Raw genomic sequence first — 25,416 nt, forward strand, 5'->3', positions numbered from 1 at the left:
AGCCGAGTTTTTCAGCACATTTTTTGTGCTGAAAAACGTCCCCTCGGCTTATACTCGGGTCTATACGGCTTATACTCGAGTTTTGTTTTTTTTAAACCCCTCGGCTTATACTCGGATCGGCTTATATTCGAGTATATACGGCTTATACTCGAGTTTTTTTCTTTTTCACATTTTACCGGACGGAAGCCCTGCGGTGCAGTGAGAGGCGGGCGGGAGCCGCCAGCCTTCTCAGCTGAGGGAGGAGGGTTTCAACCGTAGGTGCCTCATTTCCCACCCTCGGCTTATACTCGAGTCCCCAGTTTACCCCAGTTTTTGGGGTAAAATTGGGGACCTCGGCTTATACTCGGATCGGCTTATATTCGAGTATATACGGTATATGTCAATGGGAGATGGTTCTTATTTCTATCCATTGTTGTTGTTGTTCTCCTCCTCCTCCTCCTCCCCTTCCTCTTTTATCACTTTGAATGTCAAGGGAAATACAAAGTTCTGGTTCTTTCTCTTCTGGCATCCTCAATGATTGTTATTTGATGCTATTGTAATGTGTCCTTAATTTTGTCTTTCCATCTTCTTCTGGATCTGCCTCATGTTCTTTGACCTTCTCCTCTTTTTGTATATGCCTTGTACGGAATCCCAAAACATCCTCTCCAGGTGAGTAAACCACTTTATTTTCTGTTTTTGTATGTAGTCTAGGACTGATTCTATGCCAATTTTTTCTCTTATGATCTCATTTCAGATTTTATCACTTCTGGTCACTCCAGCAGCTTTCCTCAAGTATCTCATTTCCATGGTGACTAACTTTTGTTTATGTCTTATTGCAAGTATCCATGTTTGGCACTGGTAACATAGGATGGGGATGGATAAGCTTTGTATGAGATACTTGTGTGCTGATTGGTATTATCTTATGTTGTAGGAGTGGAATGAGCTGTCCTTGGTTTTCCTGATGCATTGCAAAGTCTACCCAATGATGGTCATTTGTCCAAGTTCTAAATCTGGATTCCTCCCCTGAGCAACAAGACAGACATACTGGTCTGACTGGCTCCTTTCACAGCTAAGATTCCATTCATTGATGAGAAAATACCCTATTTTTCGGCATATAAGACGCACCAGACTATAAGACGCACCTATCTTTTTTGGTGAGGAAAACAAGAAAAAGAAATCTGCCTCTGCCTCCCAGCAATTTTGCCTTGTTGCAGCAAACAGCAAATAGCCTGCTTTACTTTCATTTTCGTTTTCAGCATAGCTTGATTAGCACAAGAAAAAAAAATCTGCTCCCAGCAATTTACCTCCTTGCAGCAAACAGCAGAGGCCTGCGCAGCAATAGGTAATGGCAATCTCTGCAGCCTGAAACAGCTGAGGGTCGGGAGGCCGATCCAACTTGCGCTAATTGTGCTGTGCTGAAGCTGAAATGGACTGTTTCTTCTTGCTGCTTGCTGCAAGGAGGTAAATTGCTGGGGGGCAGAGGCCAAAGGGTGGGGGCCAGTGGGTGGGCGGAGTTACATTCGGAGTATAAGACACACCCAAATTTTTACCCCCTTTTAGGTGGGAAAAAGGTGCGTCTTATACTCTGAAAAATACGGTAACTACCAAATCACATACAATGTGGAGTTTTCAGAATAATATCCTGAACAAGATTTTAATCCCCATCTAAACTGGCCTGGTTGAGAGAAGTCCAGATATTCCTCCTAGCTGAAGTTTCTTGTCTGAGTTCTTGCTCTTTCATTCTAAAAGGCTATTGGGCACGTTTGTGATTCTGAAATGCGCCAGGGGGCAGTCTCACCAAGTGGCTGCTATATGCACCCAGTCATATATCCATTAACTAAAAGGCACATTAGTGAGATTACTCCCAGTGCCCCATTTACTTTCCCAAGATGCTCTTCACCTCAGTCAGCTTACTTATTTTCTTTCTGCTGGAAGAAGGTAAAGACACTTCCTGATAAAGAACTGAGTTTCAATGCTCTATAGCTGAGGCCCAGAGCATTTTTTAAAAAAATAAAAATAATACAAGAGGCGGCTGCTTAGCTTTCGGTTTGTTAGCCATTCCCTGTAATTCCTTTTAAAAATAAAGGACCAAACCCAAAACATGGCAGAAAGAGTAGGAGAGTGGCATTTAGCATTTTGGTGCCTGTGATCTCTTGAGGATGGTGATGTCTTGAGGATCGCAGTTCGTGACTGTTGCCAAGTGATTGGCGGACATTTTATAAACCACAGGTAGTTCTCATCACCACAATTAAGTGCAAAATTTATGCTGTTATGTGAGAAATTTGTTAAGGGAGTTTTGTGCCCCATTTTATGACTTTTCTCGCCACATGTGTTAAGTGAAGCACTGCAGTACTTAAATTAGTAACCCGGTTGTTAAGCAAATCTGGTTTTCCCTTGCTTGTCAGATTATGTGATCTGACAAGGGGATCACGTGACCCCGGGACACTGCAGCCGTCATAAGTGTAAGATACTTGTCGAATATCCAAATGTAAATCACGTCACCACAGGGATGCAGCAATGGTCCTAAGTGTGAAAAATGGCCATAAGTCATTTTTTTCAGTGCCGTTGTAACTTGAAACAGTCACTAAATGAACTGTTGTAAGTTGAGCACTACCTGTAACGGAGGAGGAGAAATCATGCAGAGCCTTACTGAACACTGCAATGTTTAACTTTTTAAAGTTAAAATCTGAATTGTTTCCCATTGGTTTCATCTTCAGATAGGACTTGGCTGAGAAGCAAATACATGGCGACCATGAACCAGAAACCATTTACTCCGACTTGTAGCAAGGAGTGCTGAAGGGTGTGCCCACACAGGCATGTTTTTGCAACACTCCCAGGGACCGAGAGGAATGTGATAAGAATGCACCAAAGAGCATGTATTTGCAAAGCAGCCTGTGTCAACCAGCATCACTGCCTTTGGCAGGAGCGCAACCAACCATCGCTCTGGCTGCAAACTGGGAAATGTGACTCACCATTTTGTTCCTCTATCGGGTGTCTGTTGCAAAGGGGACTCTGAATCAGACTTCCTGGCTGACATATTTGGAGGCCAATCTCCAAAAGACACATCTAGAACAGGAAGACATTTTCCTTAGGCGACAGGAAAGTGAAGTGTGTTATTTTCAGTCTAGCTGCCCAAATTCAGTTTCATTGTTACGGCTTAAAAAAAGAAACTACAAAGAGAAATCAGAGAGGCACAGTCTGCAATTCTGTTTCTTCTTTAATTAGGAATGGGCGTTTGGCCTCAGAAAGTCAGGCATTCAAGGTTACAACACACCAAGCTGTGCCAGCTAGCTGTCAGTGACTTCTTTCTGAGAAGAATTCTCACCTCTTGAAAAGGGAAGTGAAAATTATCTGCCTGCCTCTGAAGGATTCTTCCTATGTAGGAATTCAGGGCAACAAAAGCTTCACTCTTGGCTGGATCTTGTCCATTTAATTAACAGATTAACAGAGTTGGAAGGGACCTTGTAGATCATCTAGTCCAACCCCCAACCCAAGCAGGAGACCCTGCCTACACCATTTCTGACAGACGGCAGTCCAGTCTCTTCTTGAAAGCCTCCAATGATGGAAGCTCCAACAACTTCTGAAGCTGTTCCATTGGTTGATTGTTCTCACTGTCAGAAAAATTCTCCTTATTTCTAGATTGAATCTCTCCTTAATCAGTTTCCATCCATTATTCCCATTAGAACTTGGGTTATTATAAAAACTAAGTGCCTTGTTGCTCAACCTTTTTCTAAACTATCCATTCCTTATTTTTCAAACTGCTGAGTTAGCATAGAGTTTGCTTTCCTGCCACCCAGTTGCAAAAAGACGATGCTGGCACAGTGGTAGGGTTCAAAAATTTTTACTACCGGTTCTGTGGTGGGTGGGTGTGATGTGGCTTGGTGGGCGTGGCTTGGTGGGCGTGGCAGGGGACGGATTCTGTAAAATCTCAATTCCCACCCCACTCCAGGGAAAGGTTACTGCAAAATCCCCATTTCTTCCCGATCAGCTGGGACTCAGGAGGCAGAGAATAAATGAGGGTGAGGCCAATCAGAGCTGGATTTACTGGTTCTCTGAACTACTCAAAATTTTGGCTACCGGTTCTCCAGAATTGGTCAGAACCTGCTGAAACTCACCTCTGCTATTGCGTCATATCCTGGACATAAATTGAAACAATTTGAGGAGTCTGTCACAGCCCTCTTTCTGGCTCATGCATTATACAGGTCCTCAATGGAAGGCTGGTTGGTAGCAATTGTTGTTGGCTTTTTTTGCAGTCCTTCTCCGGTCCTGTTGGATGATTATTCCATAAGATGGAGACACTGCTTAAAAGAAACTCCTTTCCTAGTAGTTCTCATATCTCATTAGGGAACCTGTCAGAGAATGATCTAAAAGTCTTTGTGATTCTCTGTACTCAGCTATAAAGAGTTAAAGATTAGAACCAGAGCTTTGGTTCTGAATAAAAGCCAATAGAAGTAATGAAATACTCCTATGATATGATCCCAATCATAATACCCATGGGTCTGAAAATCCAAAGCTCTCGATGCAATCTTGTCTCTAGCACTGATGATGTTAGCTAGTTTGGGTAATGAAACGTCGGCAAGAAAACAAGCAAGCTCAGAGAGCACCAAGGGCCATTCATGTCAACCCTGAGCTACAAACGTTCTCCATTACTGGAATCTTGTCTCTGAGCCAAAGAATTGAGAAAACACTTTCTCACCTATGGCTATATTTCTAAAAGCATAGAAATGCATTTAGCGGAAATTTGTCTAGTTTTTACTTACTGTATAGCTGTGAAAATCCTCCAGCTTGAAGGTTTGGAGGTTTATTTGCTTGTTTATAAATAATTAGAGGCTTTGGTCAGTTATGAATTAACTTTGGACAGAGCATTTAGTTTATTTGTGCTTTTTGCCTGCTTCAAGTAACCTCTCTTGAACACCTCTCAGCTAGAGGGGTCAACCACAAGCACACTATAGATTGACCACAGATGGCTCTTATATAGACTAGCTGATATGTTGTGGCTTTGACACTCATATCTTGCAAGCGAACCCGTTCCTGGAATCAAGGAAGATGACGTGCTTAAATAGTCCTTAGAGCGATCCTGACAAGGGTCCGGGGATTAGCAAAGTTCATCATCAGCATAGGGAAAAAAAAGATACCTATAGATAGCCAGTTTATATAATAATGAAGCAAAATTAAATAATTAATGGAGTATTATGGGATGGCTTTGCTTTGTGCACATGTGTGACTGGCATGTACTGTAACTTTACAACCAATCAGCAATTCTCTTATTTTTGTTTCCTGCAGCAAATTTTATAAAAATAACTGCGCCTGATTTTTGCTTCACCCCTTAGGTGTGAAACCCAAAGGAGTCCTCTTTTGCCTCAGTACAGAAATAAGAGTTTTGTCTTTCCTCAATTCCTGTGTGAAGATTGGCTTCTTCAAACCAGGATCCCATATCTTGCTGGCCTTCTGGCCAACAAAATGTTCCTGCTTGGTAGGAAAAATGAATCCGTTTTGTAAACTGAAGGGCTATTTCAGCTTGTTCAATGATTAGTTCTTAAGCATGACATGTAAACACTGAAGAACAAGAAGGGAAATGGAAAAAATAGGCTCGTTAAGAACTTATATGAGTTAAATAACAAGACAAGGAGCCAACACATATTGATTAATTATGGGCTATGGTGTTGGGTTGACTCTTAGCAGCCATATAGTTGGACAATCGGTCTCCAACCAGGCTTATCAGATTTTCTAATGGTGCACCCATTGCTGCTGTAACTGACTCCATCTACCTTGCTTCTGATTAATTTCTTTTTCTGTCTCTAACCACCTTGCTCAACACTGCAGACATCTCCAGAGAGTAGGACTTAGAAATAATGTTATCCAAAATATGATTAAGTACACATAAGAACTGCAACTGAAGCATTTTCGGCAACCCCTGCTTCAAAGTCAACAAAGAAGCAGCAGAGAAAAGCCTTCATGAATACATAATACAATGATAGGAAAAGTATGTTCCAGGTCCCCAAAGAAGTGCATTGCCATTTTCATTTGAACCATTTTGTGTTTTTAACTGTTGATATCACTCAAAGCAGTGGTGAAATCCAATTTTTTTTACTACCGGTTCTGTAGACGTGGCTTGGTGGGCGTGGTGTGGCTTGGTGGGCGTGGCAGGGGAAAGATAATGCAAAATCTCCATTCCCTCCCCACTTCTGGAGCCAACCAGAGGTGGTATTTGCCGGTTCTCCGAACTACTCAAAATTTCCGCTACCGGTTCTCCAGAACCTGCTGGATTTCACCCCTGACCCAAAAGTCTTTTCTCAGGCCATGCTATTTTGACAATTGGCCATGTTACTTTTAAGGCAGTTGAGTAGTCACAGTCTTAGGTAAATGTTACAGAGCTGGTTGTTCAAGGCCTCCTTTGAGTAGAAACAGAGATAGCAAGGATTATCTCATGATTAACTGATAAAATTACAGCCAGCCTATTTTTTACACTCAATATCAGTGGTGATTCATGTCCGATGATGAATCATGTACCATCAAGGATCTTACAGAAAAAAAATACAGTTAGCCGCAGGCTGATCGGCAAATCTCTAAATGCTACACTCATGTTATGGGCAGAGCCTGCTGATCACTTCATTGACCTTAACCTCATGGAATTGTACCAACATGTCTTGCACAGAGGCCCTATGGCAAAACGAGAAATCTAGAGCTTTTTGGAATGGTATGTTTTTATATTGTGAGTTAGGTTTATCTAGGACTTATTCACTCCTGACACCAGGAGACTTTCATTTCAGCCGTTTAGGGATAAAATTAAGTTGCAAAGTAAATCTGCATTTCAGGCTATAATTATTGCAAACATGTAATTTTAACTATTCCAGCTAAACTCCAAAGAATTCTGAAAACTAAACCATGGCAAAAATGCTGTGAATGCTGAGTATTGGCAACACACAATGTCACATTTAAAAAAAGAGTATACTGGGAACCATTTATATAATGGAAATTTATTGCAGACCATTGTTCACAGGAATTACATTTGACTATAAATTAAAGATTTAAATAATCACAGATAAAAAAGACCTTGAGCCCATATGGGAATTGGGGTGTTTGGTTCCAGAATCTGTAGTTACACTCATCCTTCCAAGAAGCACTAACCATAAAAATTTCATATTTGCCATCTCTCTTTTTCTGAGGATCTCATCAATATCATTCATCCATGACATTAATTAATTAGTGGATTGTGGATTGAACACAAAACTGAGTGACCAGGATAAAAGAAGTACATTGAATTGTTTCATTACATAGATAGAATGAACTGTATATCTATCTATGTGATGAAACAATTCAGCGCATTTCTTCTATCCTGGTCACTTAGTTTTATGGTCAGTCCATATTCCTTCAGCACTCATTCATTCATTCCTTCATTCATTCTTGATCTTTTTTCACCACAGGGAAGTTCTTAAACACTCCATTCTCACTGCATTCAATTTATTTCTTTGTACCTTCTGCCACAAATGTGACTACTTTCTTCAATGTTTTCACTATGTACATAACATGGCTACCTGTCGCTTTTCGGGTGCACTTTAAGGTTTTGGTTATGACCTTTAAAGCGCTCCATGGCTTAGGGCCTGGGTACTTACGGGACCGCCTACTGTTACCATATGCCTCCCACCGACCCGTACGCTCTCACAGAGAGGGACTTCTCAGGGTGCCGTCCGCCAAGCAATGTCGGCTGGCGGCCCCCAGGGGAAGGTCCTTCTCTGTGGGGGCTCCCACACTCTGGAACGAACTTCCCCCGGGTTTACGCCAAATACCTGACCTTCGGACCTTTCGCCGCGAACTGAAGACGCATCTTTTTATTCGCGCGGGGCTGGCTTAAATTTTATGGATTGTATAGTTTTATTATTAATTTTAAACGGGGTTTTAATTTCCATATATTTTAAAATTTTAGGCAAATTATAATAAGTTTTTTAATTCTGCATTTTATAGATTATTGTCTTGTCTGTTTTTATTTGCCTGTACACCGCCCTGAGTCCTTCGGGAGAAGGGCGGTATAAAAATCGAATAAATGAAATGAAATGAAATGAACATTTGCAATCATTCGTTCCATTTTCCTTCATAGGAAAATCATTCCATGGTTCTTTGTAGATTAATTAGAGTGAGGATTGCATTTTGCAACTTCATCATCGTATTACCAATTCCAATTATAGACCTCTACTATCCATCACAGCCTTAATCAATACTCTCACCTTACATTTTGTAGTAAATCAATAGCAATAGGAACAACAGTTAGAATTATATACCGCTTCATAGTGCTTTACAGCCCTTTTTAAGCACTTTACGAAGTCAACATATTGCTCCCGACAATCTGGGTCCTCATTTTACCCACCTCGGAAGGATGGATGATTGAGTCAACCTTGAGCAGGTGAGAATCGAACTGTTGAACTGCAAGCAGCCGGCAGTCAGCAGAATTAGCCTGCAGTATTGCATTCTAGCCACCACCGCTCAATTAGCTCATCAAATCAAAGGCATGGACTGAAATCACTAGCCCAGGGGTCTGAAACCTTAAACACTCGAAGAGCCATTTGGGTCCATTTCCCACAGAAAAGAAAACACCGGGAGCCACTAAACCCTTCCCGTGCTTGACTATTTCCTGAGCAGCCACAAAACTACACAAAATGTAGTTGAATTAAACATTCTGTTTTCTTCTGAAAATTTTCTTTTCTTGGATTTATCCATAGTTGGCCTACCGGGGCTTGAAAAGCTCAATAAATCGCATGCCAGCAGGTATCACACATTGGCGGTTGTGACACATATTTTGAGTGACAGGGAGCCTCAGCAGAGGGGTGAAAGAGCCACATGCAGCTCCAGAGCCTCAGGTTGCTGACTCCTGCACTAGCCTTACCCATGTTCATATCTCATAAAGCACTGATTGTAAGTATAATTCTGGCACATTTTGGCCAGCTGCAACCAAAGTGCACTTTTATCCCAAGCAAGACCTTCTATGCAAAGTGATTCCCTTATCTAGATATCACTGTGGAAGCAGGGATGAAATGCTCCCGGTTCAGACCAGATTGCCTGATCCGGTAACAATGGCGGTGGGTGGTTCTGAGAACCAGTAGCAAAAATCCCCCACCCGGTCCCAGCTGAGCCACACGATCATCAGAGGGCTTTTTTTTTACTCTGACGATCGCACAAGTCAGCTGGGATCATCAGAACCCTTTAAAAGCATTTTTATACAATTATTTGGCCAAAGAGGTTGTAAAAAAAAAGCTTTTAAAAGGCTCCTCTGGTGATCCCAGCTGAGTTGCCTGATCGCCAGAACCTTTTAAAAGCATTTTTTTACAACCTCTTCGGCCGAAGGTTAATAGGTTCTGGCGATCAGGCAGCTCAGCTGGGATCGTCAGAACCCTTTAAAAGCTTTTTTTCCTCTGGCGATCCCAGCTGAGTTGCCTAATCATCACAGGCTTTTAAAAGTATTTTTTACAACCTCTTTGGCTGAAGAAGAGGTTGTAGAAAAAATGCTTTTAAAAGTAAAAAAAAAAAGTTGGCCCCGCCCACCCAGTCACATTACCACCACCACCAAGCCACGCCCACAGAACCGGTAGTAACAAATTTTACATTTCACCCCTGCTTGGAAGCCAATCTACTTTTCTATGCACCCCATCGACTGTGGTATAAGAAAAAAATAAGTTGTTAATCCCCAATTTTGAAAGTCACATTGAGCTGAAGCTGAAAATTATATGCCTCAGGCTGTCTGTTCACTTAGTTGCCTTGCCCTATTTATTTAACACACCCAAAAATTATGTCATGAAAAGCACATCTGAAGCCTCCAGAAATGCTTCACTTCAGGACACATATTGGCTAAGTCAGAATGGAACATAGACTCTAGAAGGCTTTGGGCAAGTGTGGTTCCCCCCCCCCCCCCGTCTTGCCCAAACTCCACTGCAACTTCAAATTAGTGCTGACTTATTTCATAGGGTGGTGTTAAGAACAATTAACAGTAATTGCAAAATATTTTGACCAAGCGTATATTGCAAAATTATCACTTTGAGATTTAAGCACCAGTCCCGTTCTACAGAATTTAAAAGAAAGAGCATGTGTCATATGCATTTTTTTTAACCTGATCCTTTGGCACTGAGAAAGCATTCATTTTGAATTCATTATAAGGAAAACATAAGTTTAATTTTCTGATCTGCAACATTCCATGCTTTATTTTCCTCCTAGGATTTCGACCATCAGTAAAATCAGAGATCTGTATAAGCTACACCAGGGCTGTCAAACTCGCGGCCCGCAGCCAGATGCGTCATACACTGGCCACACCCACGCCCAGTTTAGCAAAGGGGGGAAAAGTCCCGAAACATCATGTGACGACGCAGTAACGACGCGGGTTTGACACCTTTGGGCTACACAAAGAGCAGTGGGCGGGGGAAAATGTCTCCACCTGATAAATTGTTACTTCTGAATATATACAATTAATCTGATTTGTTTTAATTGGCAGATTTAACATTTAAGACTTTCATGCATTTTGGCCCAAGATTTTTTGTTCCCCGAGATGGAAGTGCAGCAGATGGTGTCCTCCTTACCCACTCAAGCCAAATTGCATAATAATCAAGTTGTTAAAAAAAAACACCAACCCACAAGTGCCTTTTTTTAAAAAAAAAAAATCCCTGGTGTATAAATAACACAACAACCAGTAGCTATTAGCTACCCTTTACTAATGCCCCATATTCACTATTTGGGAATTACTGGTAGTTCATTCTGCTCCATAGTTGAATTGACCTGACTGTGTGCAGGACCCTTTTCCTGGTTAATTTAGTCATTATGATGGGATGGGTGCTTTATCCTCAGCCACTATGTATTTTAATGTTTGTATTATTTTAATTGCTTTTCTTTTTTAAATGTTGATCACCACCCAGAGTCACATGATGGGCATATGCAAAATAAAAAAATAAATTCTAAAGTTGTGTTGGAAGAAATGTCCATCTGGGTTCAGTTCCAAGTGGGAAGAAAGGCACTGAAAACATGGAGGCTGGTTTAATGGTGGTTTAATGGTTTAATGGTGAAGCAGAACCACCAAGCACATGTGATTCTGGGTAGCTGACCACATGGAGTGGAGAGGGATATATATTTATACCCTCTCTTGGGCCTTGCCCTAGAGCTTCCTGTTCCTGGGCAAGAAATGTATCCTATTGGTTGCTGTAGGGGTCATGTGCAAATCCTAGGAGTTTGTCTGAGATAAATCTGGTTGACCTGTGCTGGGTGATGTAATATCCCCAGGTGCCATGTAGTGAGCTCTGCTGCTAGATGGGTAGAGGGCTAATCCTATCAACCTGGAGCTGAAAGTCTTTTGTCTTGTAGATAAGATGGCCCAGTCTTTCTGGGGCTATTAACAAAGGTGGGGGCTGCTTTCCAAGAGCAAGTTTCTCCTTTTCTCATCTAAGGAAATATATTATTCTGCCTTTTTAATATTTCCTAAAATATTTCATTCTTCTAGGAAGGGGGTGGGTGCTAACATTCTTCAGTTGCAATATTGCTAGATAAGTCTCCACTAATAAACCCAGGTAAGGCTATAGGGCAGGGGTGTCCAAAGTTTTTTGAGTGAGGGCCAAATACAGAAAAATAAGCAAAGGCCCGGGCCACGGGGGGGGGGGGGAAATTTTTGTACCAGTTCTGTGGGCGTGGCTTATTTTGGGGTGTGGCTTGGTGGTCATGTGACTGGTGGGCGTGGCTAACTCCTCATGTGACTGAGTGGATGTGGCTATGGGCATAGAAACCTAAATACATAGAGACCTAAATACTGACAGCGGCTACCAGTAATCCTCGGCTTGCAACCACTCATTTAGCGACCAATACAACAGCACTGAAAAAAGTGACTTACCACCAGTCTTTGCATTTATGACCTTCGCAGCATCCCCAGTTACATCAAAAGTCAAGCTTTTGGCAACCAGCATGTATTTACTGGGATTTTCCGTCCGTCGCGAACTCTCTTCCCACTGAGGGAGACACAGCAGCCAATGGAGGGACTCCGGGGAGGCCCAGGCGAGGCCCGCACCGCTTCCTCGCAGCCACTCAGGTGTGCCACGCGGCTCCCACCCAGGCCAGAAAGGGACGGGGCTAACTAGGGGGCGAGAGTGGGCGGGCACCGGCCCCTCCTCCGAACGCCGAGTGGCGGCGCGGCGCGGAGTGGCAGGCGCGGCGGCCAATGGGAGCGGGCGAGCTCGGCCGCGCCACGGGCCGGCACACGGGCCCGCGGCTGAGGTAAAGCGGAGCGTGTGGCGGGGCGCCGCGGCGGCTGCTTCGGCGGCGCATGGAGGCGATGCCTTGCCGCGACCGGCGCGTGGTGGGCCCGGCGGGGGCAGAGGCCGGGATGCCGGCGAGCGGCGAGGGCAGGCCTCGGCAGCTGCGCTTCGCCGACCCCGGCCCGGGCAGCGGTGACAGCCTGAGCCCGGACAGCAGCAGCAGCAGCGCCGACGGCAGCCGATGCTGCTGCACTGGCGGGAACGGCTGCTGTGCGGGCGACGGGGGCGCCGAGGAGGCAACGGCCACGTCGGCGACGGCGACGCATCACGACTGGCCGGGATCGGTGGCGGCCCAGCTCAAACTCCTGCCCATGAACGACCAGATCCGGGAGCTGCAGACCATCATCCGCGACAAGTAAGCGCCCCCTGAGCGCGTGCAGAGCGCCGCGCCCGGAGAGGATCCCGCGCGGGGCTGGGAAGCAGAGCGCCTCGCCCGCCTGGCTTCCGGGGCTGCAGCCCGCTGGGGACGATGGGCGTCGCCGCCCGCCTCTTCCTCTGTCTGGTGGGCCGGGCTGGAGCCATGGGCGTCCTGGGCGCCCCCTACAGCCCAGTGGCGGAATGGCCGGCCCGCAGCCCCGGGTGGGCGGGGATCACCTCAGCGGAGCCACTCCGCATCTGCAACCGGGCGAGCGGCGGCTTCCTTGGGGGCCAGGACGGGGGCCGCACCCCACTATCCACCGAGAATTTGCTGCGGGCCAATAAAAACTGACCCGCGGGCCGCAGTTGGCCCGTGGGCCGTAGTTTGGACACCCCTGCTATAGGGTTTTTGATCCTCTTATCTTACTACCATAGAAAAGAGAGCAAATTGTCTGCCAAGAAGACAGCCAATTCCCAGGCAGTCTGCTAGTTATAAACTTTACCTGGAGAAAATCCAGTTGGTGCAAGAGCATTGTAACAATTTATTTCTAACAGTGCATTTGTCAGCATTCCAGAAAAAGACCCCAACTCCAAGTAAAAACTCGGAAGCAAGCATCTTTCAAAGTTCTGTTTACTAGGATAGGTAAACTGGCACATCTGGGAAAACCCAAATCTGAGAGGTCCAGGTTTTCCCTCAGTAAATCAAAAACCCCCAAACCATCCCCTGACTCCGCAATCGATCATATGCTCCAATCGCCATCCGTCCCATCTCGAGACAGCACTCCGACCACTCCTTCTCCAGATGCAGGATCTGGAGCCTGACCTTGACCAACAGGAAGAATGTTATTATGTCTAAAGACAACCCCTCTACTAAATCCCCCCCTCCTACTTTCCCACACATAAGAAAGTGGCAGCACGGAAGCTTCCGGCCTAATATGGCTTCCAAAGCTGACAGCATTTGTTCTACCAATACGCAACTCCCCCAATGTTATCTTTATGAAGCGCCTCTACTCAAGGTCCTTCGTTGAATGATATTAGAATCTCTCTAATGAGGAAGTGCTATGAAGGACAAGAGAACAAAAAGAGGCTATGTGGCAATTTAACCCGGTCTCCCCAATCTCCCTTAAAAAGAAAGGTCTGCAGTCATGATCTAAATAGTGGAACATGGAACAGCTGTGTCAGGAAACAGAAGTCATTCTGATTTCCTCTCAGCCATTTTTAGACTATGTTACAACTCACTCTGACGATATTCCAGAGGGGAGAAGAACCCTCTGCTTGGAGATAGGGTCAACACTTCTCTTTTAAAAATGCTTACATTTTGCAACATAGTCACAGTAAAATAGTTTGCAAAGGAGCAAAGAACAACCTAGCAATGATTATGCAGTACTTATGACAAAAGTTAGGAAGTTGAGCAGATGGTGCTAACCAAAGGTCACAATGGAACTTTTTTTATCTCTTTTCTGGAATCTTGCTGTGCCTATTGTATTATCATTTATGTAAATCAAGTGAATGCAGATTTTCACAGACTAGTCTAGCCAAGTGGGTTTTTCCTGTGATTTGATTTGACTATTTTAATGAAAAAGGTTAAGGTCTCCTGAACATGACTCCCTGGTAACTTCATGAATTATATTCATGAACATGTAGTTTCCTTGGAACCAAAGGAGTTTGCAGGAGTATCCTGCAAAATTATCCTGGAACAGGTACATTTGCCTTCATTCACAAACAGAATTGATTTGCCAGTAGCAAATCAATTTTTTTTTCTTTTTAACTTCCTGATCTAACCTACAATATTTGAAATTTCCTGGTGTCTATATATTAACAAGGTCTTTTCAAGTTCATCCGGATGTTGTCCTTGCCTAGCTAGTGGCCTTTTCTGTTGCTTTTCAGTAATGGTTGCTTTTGGGTTACCTTTTCCATCACAGTAGTTGCACATGTTATGTGTAGATATATTAAGTTGTAATTCTCTGCCTCAAAGGGCAAAGGTAGACAATGTGTTGATTTCTAGTTTTGTTAGGCTTTGTTTCCAATCAATCCTGTTCATTGGTTACACAGTCTACAGCTGATGGAACTTGGGAGTTCAATTCATCTGGAGAATGACATGTTCCCCATCCTTTTATTATAGTCCCATCACCACCCTGGCAAGCAAATTTGATGGCCTTGCCTATCAAGAGTCCAGAGTGAATTCTTTGTGGAAATGGAAACAAAATAGGGTATCATTTACTTTGCAGAGGGGAAGGTTCATCCTTGCTTCCCAGTAACCTCTACCCTAGGGACAGGCACTCTTTTCATCTTCATCGATAGAAACAGTGCAAAATCATCCCTTCAAGGAAAATTGGAATGGGCAATTTTCTCCACCTTACTGTACCTGAAGCTTACAATTACATTCCCAAGGAAGTGGCACTTAATAGATTGAAGGGTAACATTCTTGCACACTCATTCTTTTCTTTCTGACTTTTCTGCTGTGACAACATGTGGGAGGTTTACAATGGAGTCATTGTGCTGATTGTACAGATTGAATCTTGTTGGGGAAAATATAAATGAAGGGTTTTTTCAGTAAAACCAAGGAGATCAAAGGTCGAAGTCAAGTAAGAACGACCTAATGTGCAGTAGCATAAGCTAGATCTTAAGATATAAATGCAGTTCCCCTGTATTACCGAGTTTAATTAGAAACTTTGTACATTTTTGCCCTTCCCATTCAGCCATCTTCCCCTATTTGATAGCAATAGCACTTAGATTTATATACCACTTTGCAGTGCTTTGCAGCCTTCTCTAAGTGGTTTACAGAGTCACCAGGTTGCCCCCAATAATCTGGGTCCTCATTTTACCCACCTCGGAAGGAGGGAAGGATGAGTCAACTTTGAGCCTGGTGAGAATTGAACTGCTGAAATGCTGCCCACCCGGCAGTCTGCAGAATTAGTCTGCAATACTGCATTCTAACCAGTGTGCCACCACGGCTATATTATATCACCTAATATAATTCTATGACTTATATCCAGAGGTGGGTTTTACATAGTTTATTTATTTTATTTATTTATTTATTTTGTCACAATAGTATATATAAGCAATGACATGTAACAACTATATAATATATAAGCATATATATGAGCATAAGTATGTAATAACTATATTAATTAGATATAATGAAAGGGAATAATAGGACAGGAACGGTAGGCATGTGTGTGCTCTTATGCACGCCCCTTACAGACCTCTTAGGAATGGGGTGAGGTCAATGGTAGACAGTTTTTGGTTAAAGCTTTTGGGATTTTGAGAAGAGACCACAGTGTCAGGTAGTGAGTTCCAAGCGTTAATAACTCTGTTACAGAAGTCATATTTTCTGCAATCAAGATGGAAGTGGTTTACATTAAGTTTAAATCTATTGTTTGCTCTTGTATTGTTGCGATAGAAGCTGAAGTAGTCTTCAACAGGAAGGACATTGCAGTAGACGATTCTATGAGTTAAACACAGGTCCTGTCGGAGGCGGCGGAGTTCTAAATTTTCTAAACCCAGGATTCCAAGTCTGGTGACATAAGGTATTTTGTTGTACCTTATTTTACCTAAGTTTACCACCAGTTCGCTGAAAATGTGAGCGTGCACCTTTTGCACATGCACTCAGCTTTCCGCATATGTGCACAGCTTAAATAATGTGGTTAAATAGGATGGCATAGCATCGGGGTGGATGGGAGGGCCCACCGGGAGGGCCCACCCGGCCCACCCGGCCCACCCGGGCTCATCTAGCCGCCCTGAGTCTTCAGAGAAGGGCGGGATATAAATGCAAATAATAATAATAATAATAATAATAATAATAATAATAATCTGCAGATCACCACTACCAGTTCGCCCGAACTGGTCTGAAACGGCTGAATATCATCACTATCTATATCTCCACATTGGCAACAGGAAGGGCATCAGGCGTGTAAACATTCAGATCCTTCAGTTGCCCACAAGGGATTATGGGGTCAGTAAAAGAAGATGACGATGATGATGCATATGATGTATATGCATATATCATCCTAAAAATGTTCATCATAGGTATTCTCCAAATATGCATTAAGGTCTGCAGGTATCCTCAGAAAAGCCTTTGTTCAGCATTCACTTTGGATATTTAAGGAAGCTGAACAAAGAGTCTGCTAGAATCAGAACCTGAAAACTTTCACATCGCATTGGTGGCAAAGAGACAGAGCGAGGCACTGATGAGCAAACAAAGGCAAAATGTAGAGAATGTGGGCAAGGAGCAGAAATTATAATTAATGGCAATAAAATGACCAACTGGAAATTCTTTGGTTGATTTGAAATGGGTTGATACAGTGGAACGATTTCTTTAAAAAGAAACCATTAAAAAAAATCAGACACATTTCATTTCAGATATTACCTTTATTTATTGATTTACTAATTTACATTTATTTTGTACATTAATTTCACAGTATTGGGATACAGGAATGTTCCTTTTCCCTCCTGCCTTGGTTTCCACAATTTAAATTTCTTTAAAGATTGCATTTGGTTGCAATCAATGTTTTCTTGTTCAGGGCCTGCTCCTTGTCAGCAATTGTAATGTATCTTTAAAAGTTTTGGAGGGAAAATTGAGCGGGAAATAGCACGTTGCTGATTGGCTGAAGCCTCCGACTAAACTGTATATAAAGAGGGGTTTTTCCGAGTGTTGGTTGCTGGGTTCACTATAAACTAAAGAGCTGTTGTTACTCATCTGGTCTCCTGCCTCGTTATTGCCCGAATCTAACACTGGCGACGAAGGTGGGATCTCGAGGCAAAAGAGCGCCAGGAAAGAGCTGAACTAACCAGGAATTATCGAACCCAGCAAATAAGGGGCGGAAAGCAGCGATGTCCAGCTACACACCGCCAGCGCCATTCGACCCAGCCAAGGAGAAATGGGGATCATACATGGCTCGTTTCGAGTGTTTCCTCGAGGCGAACGAACTCCAAGGAGTCTCAGACAACAGGTAGCGAGCGTATTTCCTAAGCCACTGCGGTCCAGAGGTTTTCGACACCGCAGAGTCGCTTTCGGAGCCAACGCCGGTACAGTCGGTACCGTGGCAAACACACAAGCAGCACTTACGCACCGATGCCCTCAAAGTTCGTCCAACGGTTCGAGTTGAGGCAGCGGGTACAGAGAGAGGGCGAGTCGATCAGTGTGTACATGGCGGCGCTGAGAAAAGCCGCGAACCATTGTGAGTATCGAGACTTGGAAGACGCATTGCTCGACCAGCTCATTTGTGGGGTCAGGGACATCCGTTTGCGACGGCGGCTGCTGTCTAGAAGCAACCTAATGCTGGCAATCGCCTTGGACGAAGCCAGGGCTCACGAGATGTCCACCCAAGCGGCAGAAACCCTGCAAAAGCCGATCGCGCCAGGGGCTGGAGCGAAAACAACCCCGGTCCACAATGAGGAAGTCCAGGCCGAGTCGGAAGGTGAGGAAGAGGAAGAAGTCTTCCACACCGGGAGGCCGGAGAAAGAAGACCGGGGCGAATGTGCGAGTTGCAGAGGGCAACACCAACGACAACACTGCAAGTTTAAGGATGCGACTTGTCGGCGGTGCGAAAGGAAGGGGCACATAGCGCAGGCCTGTCGAGCGCCCCAACCTTCCCGCCAAAAATTCAAACCGACCAATCAGAGCGCGGGAACGGCGAAGCGGCCCGTGATTGGTCAATTCAAAAAAGGCGCGAAGTTGAATCAGACTGCCGTGAGAGTGGGTCACGCATCAACGCGCCTAGAAAAAAAGATTTTCACTAAAACACACATTGAGGGGGTGCCGTGCCGAATGGAAGTGGACACCGGCTCATCGATCACGATCATGTCCTGGGACACTCTCGTGAAAGACTTACCCGCCATCGCGAAGCGCAAGCTGCAACCACAGAAGCTAAAGGTACAGGACTACCAAGGGAATCGCATCCCTGTTCGAGGGGTAACGTCCGTCCACGTCAAGTATGGACAATACAAGAAAACCCTGCCCATCACCATAGTTGATGGAACCTTGCCGAGCTTGTTGGGACTGGACTGGTTCCGAGCATTGGGCATGGGAGTGACCGGAGTCTTCCGAAACGAAGTCGACCTAAAAGACGAACTAATGAAGGAGTTCGAGGACGTCTTCAAAGACTGCCTGGGCAAGTACGAGGGGACCCCTATCTCCTTTAACCTAGACCCACAAGTTGCCCCTATCCGGTTAAAGGCTAGGAGGGTCCCATTCGCCCTAAAGCCCAAGATTGACCGGGAACTGGACAAACTAGTAAACCAGGGAATACTAGTGCCAGTTGACCATGCGAAGTGGGAGACACCTATAGTCACCCCAGTCAAACCGGACGGGTCGGTCCGGATTTGCGCTGACTACAAGGCGACGCTTAACAAAGCATTGTAAAAGAGTGCTTACCCCGTTCCAGTAGTACAACACTTACTGCACTCGTTGGGGCAAGGGCAGGTTTTTGCCAAGCTAGACTTGGCCCAAGCCTATCAACAGTTACCTGTAGATAGCAACACGGCCGAAGCGCAGACAATTGTCACGCACAGGGGTGCCTTTAAATGCACCCGGTTACAGTTTGGGGTTAGTGTGGCTCCAGGGTTATTTCAGAACCTAATGGAGCAGCTATTGCAGGGACTACCCGGGGTGGTACCATACTTCGACGATGTATTGGTATCCGCTGAGAATCTAGAGGAATTAGGGGTAAGGCTGAGAAAAGTTTTGGGCATTTTCCGGTCCGCCGGACTCAAAGTTAAACTGAACAAATGCCAGATCGGGGTAGGATCCGTGGAATTCCTGGGCTACCGGATAGACAGGGAAGGGATCCACCCCACTGAGAGCAAGGTACGGGCCATCAGGAAGGCCCCAGCTCCCCAAAACAAAACGGAGTTACAGGCATTCTTAGGTCTGGTCAACTTCTACGCGGTATTTTTAAAAAATAAGGCAACAATAGCCGAACCGCTACACAAATTACTAGCAAAGACAGCTGTGTGGTCTTGGGGGAAGGCGGAAGCTAGGGCATTCGAAGGGGTGAAAAACCTCCTATCTAGCGATAGCCTCCTTATTCAATACAATGGCACGTTGCCATTAGTGTTAAGTTGTGATGCATCTCCCTACGGGGTGGGGGCTGTGCTCAGCCACAGGTTGCCAAATGGCACAGAAGCCCCTATAGCATATTACTCCCGAACAATGTCATCGGCTGAAAGGAACTATAGCCAGCTAGATAGGGAAGCCTTGGCTATAGTCTCCGGGGTAAAGAAATTCCATGAATATGTATTTGGTCGTGATTTCGAAATAATCACGGACCATAGACCCTTACTAGGCCTGTTGGCAGGCGACCGCCCAACGCCCGTGGCACTTTCGCCCAGACTGACCCGATGGACTATCTTCCTAGCGGCGTATTCTTACAAATTACTACACCGGCCAGGAAAGGAGTTAGGGCATGCGGACGCCCTGAGCAGATGCCCGTTACCAGAGACTATCGAAGACCCCACTCCGGGGACACCCGTCCTGCTAATTGACTCTTTGGACTCTGGCCCAGTCACATCCAAGGAGGTGGCTCGGGCTTCTTACAAGGACATTACAATAAGGACTGTAATTGGTTGGGTACAAAGAGGATGGCCCGCTGCGCCGGGCGAGCGTTTTAAAGAATTTGTAAAGAAACGTGGGGAACTCTCAGCTCAAGGGGGGTGTCTGCTATGGGGGGATAGAGTGGTGATCCCGGAGAAATTACGGAAGAAGGTATTGGAACTCCTGCATGAGGGCCACCCAGGGATCGTGAGAATGAAGGGTTTAGCGAGGAGCTATGTGTGGTGGCCCTTGATGGACACGGAAATTAGTGACAGGGTAGGGAAATGCCAGGCCTGCCAGGAGTCCAGACCACTACCCCCAACGGCTCCAATTCGAGAGTGGGAGAGACCCCAGGGCCCATGGTCTAGGATTCATATCGACTTTGCCGGCCCCTTCCACGGCCAAACCTTCCTGGTAGTAGTCGATGCCTACTCCAAATGGCTGGAAATCATTCTTATGAGATCCATGACAGCCGAGGCCGTAATTTCAGTCCTACGGCACCTATTTGTAACCCACGGGTTGCCCGACACTTTAGTCTTCGATAACGGCCCGCAATTCACGGCGACCCAGTTTGAAGGGTACTTGGCGGAGGAGGGCATCCGACATGTCCTCTCGGCACCTTTCCACCCTGCGACGAACGGACTTGCAGAACGCTTGCTCGAGCGCAAAGGAAGCATTGTCCAGAATCAGGCCAGGCGATTGGCAAACAAAAATCGATACCTTCCTAGCAGTCCAACACAGAACCCCCTGTGTAACAACTGGCCGCAGCCCGGCAGAGCTATTGTTGGGTAGGAAGCTTAGGTGCCCGCTAGACCGACTAAACCCAAACTACACCCCAGACGGTTACAAGGGGGCACACGGTAAAACAAGAGAGATGACAATGGGCGACCTAGTGTGGGCACACAACTACAGCGAGGGCCCTACTTGGTTAAAAGGGAAAATCCTAGAGATAACAGGACCAAAATCGTATCTAGTAGAGATAGAGGATGGCCGGGTATGGAAGCGCCACATAGACCAAATAAGGAAACGAATAACCAGTAAATCAGAAACAGACGAAACAGGCCCTGACTACCCAATGTTTGAATCCACAGCTGACTCAAATCCGGGGCAAACGCGGGACTTATCTGAGTTCGATGAGGTCCAGCGACACCAACCGGTTCCTCCTGAAGACAGCAGGGACGACTCTGCCAATAATCCAGGGCCGGATGGCCTAGAGGAGGAGCTGAGAGGAACAAACAGTCCCTCCGGCCAGCTCGACTCACTCCCAGAGAATGAATTGCGCAGGTCCGAAAGAGTTAGGAGACGCCCAGTCTACTTGCGTGACTACGTAGAGAAATAAGATGCTAATTTCATGTAAATATGGGTAAAATGTTTTCTGGGAGGGAAGGAGTGTAATGTATCTTTAAAAGTTTTGGAGGAAAAATTGAGCGGGAAATAGCACGTTGCTGATTGGCTGAAGCCTCCGACTAAACTGTATATAAAGAGGGGTTTTTCCGAGTGTTGGTTGCTGGGTTCACTATAAACTAAAGAGCAGTTGTTACTCATCTGGTCTCCTGCCTCGTTATTGCCCGAATCTAACAGCAATCATCAGTAATTTCCTTAGCTCAATGTGGGTTGGAGCTAGGGTCTCCAACCTTGGCAACTTTATGACTTGTGGACTTCAACTGCCAGAATTCCTCAGCCAGCACTGGCTGAGGAATTCTGGGAGTTAAAGTCCACAAGTTATAAAATTGCCAAGGTTGGAGACCCCTGGGTTGGAACTGGAGGGTGGAGTTAAGCAGGAGGCAGAACTGGAGGGTGGAGTTAAGCAGGAGGCTCCAAACTTGGCAACTTCAACTTCAAGCCATCATCATGAGTCAAACTTGGAGAGTTCAAACTGGCTGAAAGGTAGAAATACAGATAATCCTCACGTTATGACCATTCATTCACCGATCATTCAAACTTACAATGGTGCAGAACAAAAGTACTTATGCCTTGTTCCTAAAGTTCTAATGATTACAGCACCCTCATAGTCATGTGATCAAACTTTGGGTGCTTGGCAGCCTGCATGCGCTGACAACCGAAAGGGCACTTCAACTTCCCCAAGCTGCCTGTGTCCCCTCAATCTCTGCCCTTTTGGCTCCCTAAATCCCAAGGCCCCTGTTGCCAGCTGAACTTCACTGTCTTCTTGCTCCCACTGCCGATCAAGCACCTCCAGTCTGATCTTTTGTGAGTCAGTGCTGGCCACACTAAAAACTTTCTTCCCAAGGTTGCATGCCACAGTTTCTTTGCAAGAGTTGGGGAAGAAGGCCTTGCATAGAAGGTCCAGCAGCTGCCTGTGAAGGGCCAACTCAGGCAGACTAAGAAGCAGCAGGACAAAGACTGCAAAAGTCAGCTGGGGTGGCAGCGTGTGAGGCAGTAGGGGCCTTGGAGTGCAGGGGGTCAAGGGGGTCAGTGGTTTGGGGCCCTGTGCTGCAGCGCTGAACCAGGCCAGGGGTGGGTTCTACTTACCTTTACTACTGGTTCACAATGGGATTGCACACGCGCGCTCACTTTGCTCGTGCACACACAGAACTTCTGCGCATGCGCAGTTCGTCTATGATGACATCCGGGTGGGAGGGCGGAGCCTGCCTCCGGTTTTACTACCGGTTCGCAAGAACCGGTCCAAACCAGGGGCAACCCACCACTGAACCAGCCTGTGGGGGCTGTGACTTCGTGTTGTGGCATAGGGGCTTCTTGTAACCCCAGTGTTCTGTTTCCCTTCCCCCAATACTCCCAGCAAAGAGTCCGTCAGAGGCCTTCCTTTTTTTTTTCCTTTTATTTACATAGATACATGTCCTGGCCACGTCTACCCACGGGCCTGCCAAGTTTCTGGAGATAACGAGGAAATTATAGATAAGGCCAGAATTACTCACGAATATATTCTTCCCTCCATGAATTAGCTTGCCCCAAATTCATTGCTTTGTCCGAGACAAAAAACCAGGAAGTCCCGCCTCCTATTTATAGTCTCTGCAGATGTCACTGCATGACAATTATGACTTGGCTTTGTCCCAACTCTTCCGCTGCTGCGCACGCCGATCAAGCCTTCGTAACCTTGCGTCCCTCCAAAACTGTTCTTGGGGCGTTGCCAAATCAGAAGAAGGCCCGGGAGAATCAGGCCTTGCCGACCCCTCCCTTTGAGTGGGTGCCAGGGAGGGAGAGGGCTCAAGAGAAGCAGGGCTTGCCAGGTCTTCTCCCTCATTTTCTGAATCATCCGAGTCCAGGAGTCTGGGTCCAGGAACCTGGGTCACAACACCCAGAGTTGTCACACTGCAAAGAAATTCTTGACCCACAACACAACGAACAGTCTCCATGCCACTTGGTTTGGGAGCTGTTTGTTGCCCCACAAGTCAGGGTACAGAGTAGCCAAAAGGGCAGAAATGGTTGGGGGGGCAGTTGAAGGTGCTTAGACTCAGACTGGTAAGACAGTCTGTTATTAACACAGCTGCCTGCAATTACTGCAGGTTCAAGCCCCACCAGGCCCAAGGTTGACTCAGCCTTCCATCCTTTATAACAGTGATTCCCAAACTGTGAGCCGCGGCTCCCCAGGGGGCCGCGGCACCGCCACAAGGGAGCCGCGGAGGAGCAGCGGCCGCTCACATGCCGCGAGATCCCAGGCGCACAAAGCCGGACACGGCCGCAGCGACCGGGACTCGCACACCGCAACTCGGGACAACTCAAAAGCCAAGGGACCCCGCAGTCACACCACACACCCGGGGCAGGCCACAGCAGGCAGGAAGGCGGCAGGCGCCGGCAGCGGACCAAAGGAAGCGAGCTCCGGCCCGCCCGCCCGCCTGAACCACAGCGCCCGCCCAGACCCGCCGCCTGGCGAAACAGCGGCGCACCTCCCTCAGTCTGCCCGCGACGCCACTGGCCTCCCAGACCACCCGACACGCTGCCCAACACGGCTGCGCCACCACGCCGGCGGCATCGGGAAAGAGGGCTGCGCGAAAATAGCAAAACCACCCGTTAGTTCCTCCCAGGTGAGCCAGGCTGGAGGCGAGAACAGCCACCTCCTCCACAAGGCGGAGACCCGAGGAACAAGGGATCGCGAGAGGCCAAACTCCGAGACCAAGCAGGGACCCCCACGCCTGGGAAAGTTCCACAGAGGCCGCTCCCATCAAAGGAGACGGCGCGTCCATCAGCAAAACATGAGTATGCCAAACACTTTGTAGAAACAGACTTTTTGATTAAACTCACATACCTATGTGATATCTTTGAAAAGTTGAATGTGTTGAATCTCTCTTTACAAGGAGGCAATATGCACATTTTAAAGTTAACAGAAAAGATTTCAGCTTTCAGAAAAAAATTCAGAAAAAAAGACAAAAATTAAAAAAAAAAATCGGATGTACCTATTAAGGGAGCCGCGGAAAAAATCCGAAGTGTTATGGGAGCCGCAAACCGAAAAAGATTGGGAACCTCTGCTTTATAAGGTAGGTAAAATGAGGACCCAGATTGTTGGGGGCAATAAATTGACTTTGTATATAATATACAAATGGATGAAGACTATTGCTTGACATAATGTAAGCCGCCCTGAGTCTTCGGAGAAGGGCGGGATATAAATTCAAATTAAAAAAAAAAAAGAATTGAGGCTCAAGTCTATGACAATTTGCCACAGCCAACTCGCCACGGAACAACTCACCATGGGACAAGAATTACACTAATATCAAGAAATGGTGGAATAGAATCATTTTTTTAAAAAAGGATGTAAAAGGAGGGACAAAATGACATGAGAATGGCAAAAAAAATTATTATTATTTTAAATAATTAAATAGAATTGTTAAATTGTCCCACGGCAAGTTGACCTTGGCGAGTTATCTGGCAATGAGTTGGCTGTGGTGAATTGGCTGTGGCAAGTTGCCTTGGTGAGTTGGCCATGGCGAGTTGACCGCAGCAAGTTGTCCCATTCTATTGAGGCTCAGGGCTAGGAAGGACCAAGTCAGGAATGGCTTGGATTGGCATGGGTCCTCAGCTAATTAGCAGTGGGATTTGATTATTGTAAGGAACAGGGAGTGCCACGATTGCTGTCGCTAAACAATGTGATTGTGTGTGATGTTGAGCTTTATGACCATATCATTTAGCAATGGACATTTCAGCCATCCTAACTCGAGGACTACTTGCAAATGGATACAAATGGATGAAGACTATTGCTTAACACAATGTAAGCCGCCCTGAGTCTTCGGAGAAGGGCGGGATATAAATGCAAATTTTTTAAAAAAATGCATTTGTCTTGAAAGTCTCTCACACCATGAC

General features: G+C 45.9%; 1 long non-coding RNA gene across 1 annotated transcript in view; it reads left to right on the forward strand.

Moving 5' to 3' along the window:
- The window catches only part of LOC131202044 (uncharacterized), a 41,302-nt gene extending 38,344 nt beyond the window's left edge, over window positions 1–2,958 (forward strand). Inside the window, exons 5-7 of the long non-coding RNA XR_009156049.1 lie at window positions 734–787; window positions 911–1,133; window positions 2,697–2,958. This is a non-coding gene — a long non-coding RNA (uncharacterized LOC131202044). The remainder of the gene's footprint in view (window positions 1–733; window positions 788–910; window positions 1,134–2,696) is intronic.
- Window positions 2,959–25,416: the final 22,458 nt, after the last annotated feature.

Source organism: Ahaetulla prasina, chromosome 1 (assembly GCF_028640845.1).
Source record: "Ahaetulla prasina isolate Xishuangbanna chromosome 1, ASM2864084v1, whole genome shotgun sequence".
Classification (NCBI taxonomy): Eukaryota; Metazoa; Chordata; class Lepidosauria; order Squamata; family Colubridae; genus Ahaetulla; species Ahaetulla prasina.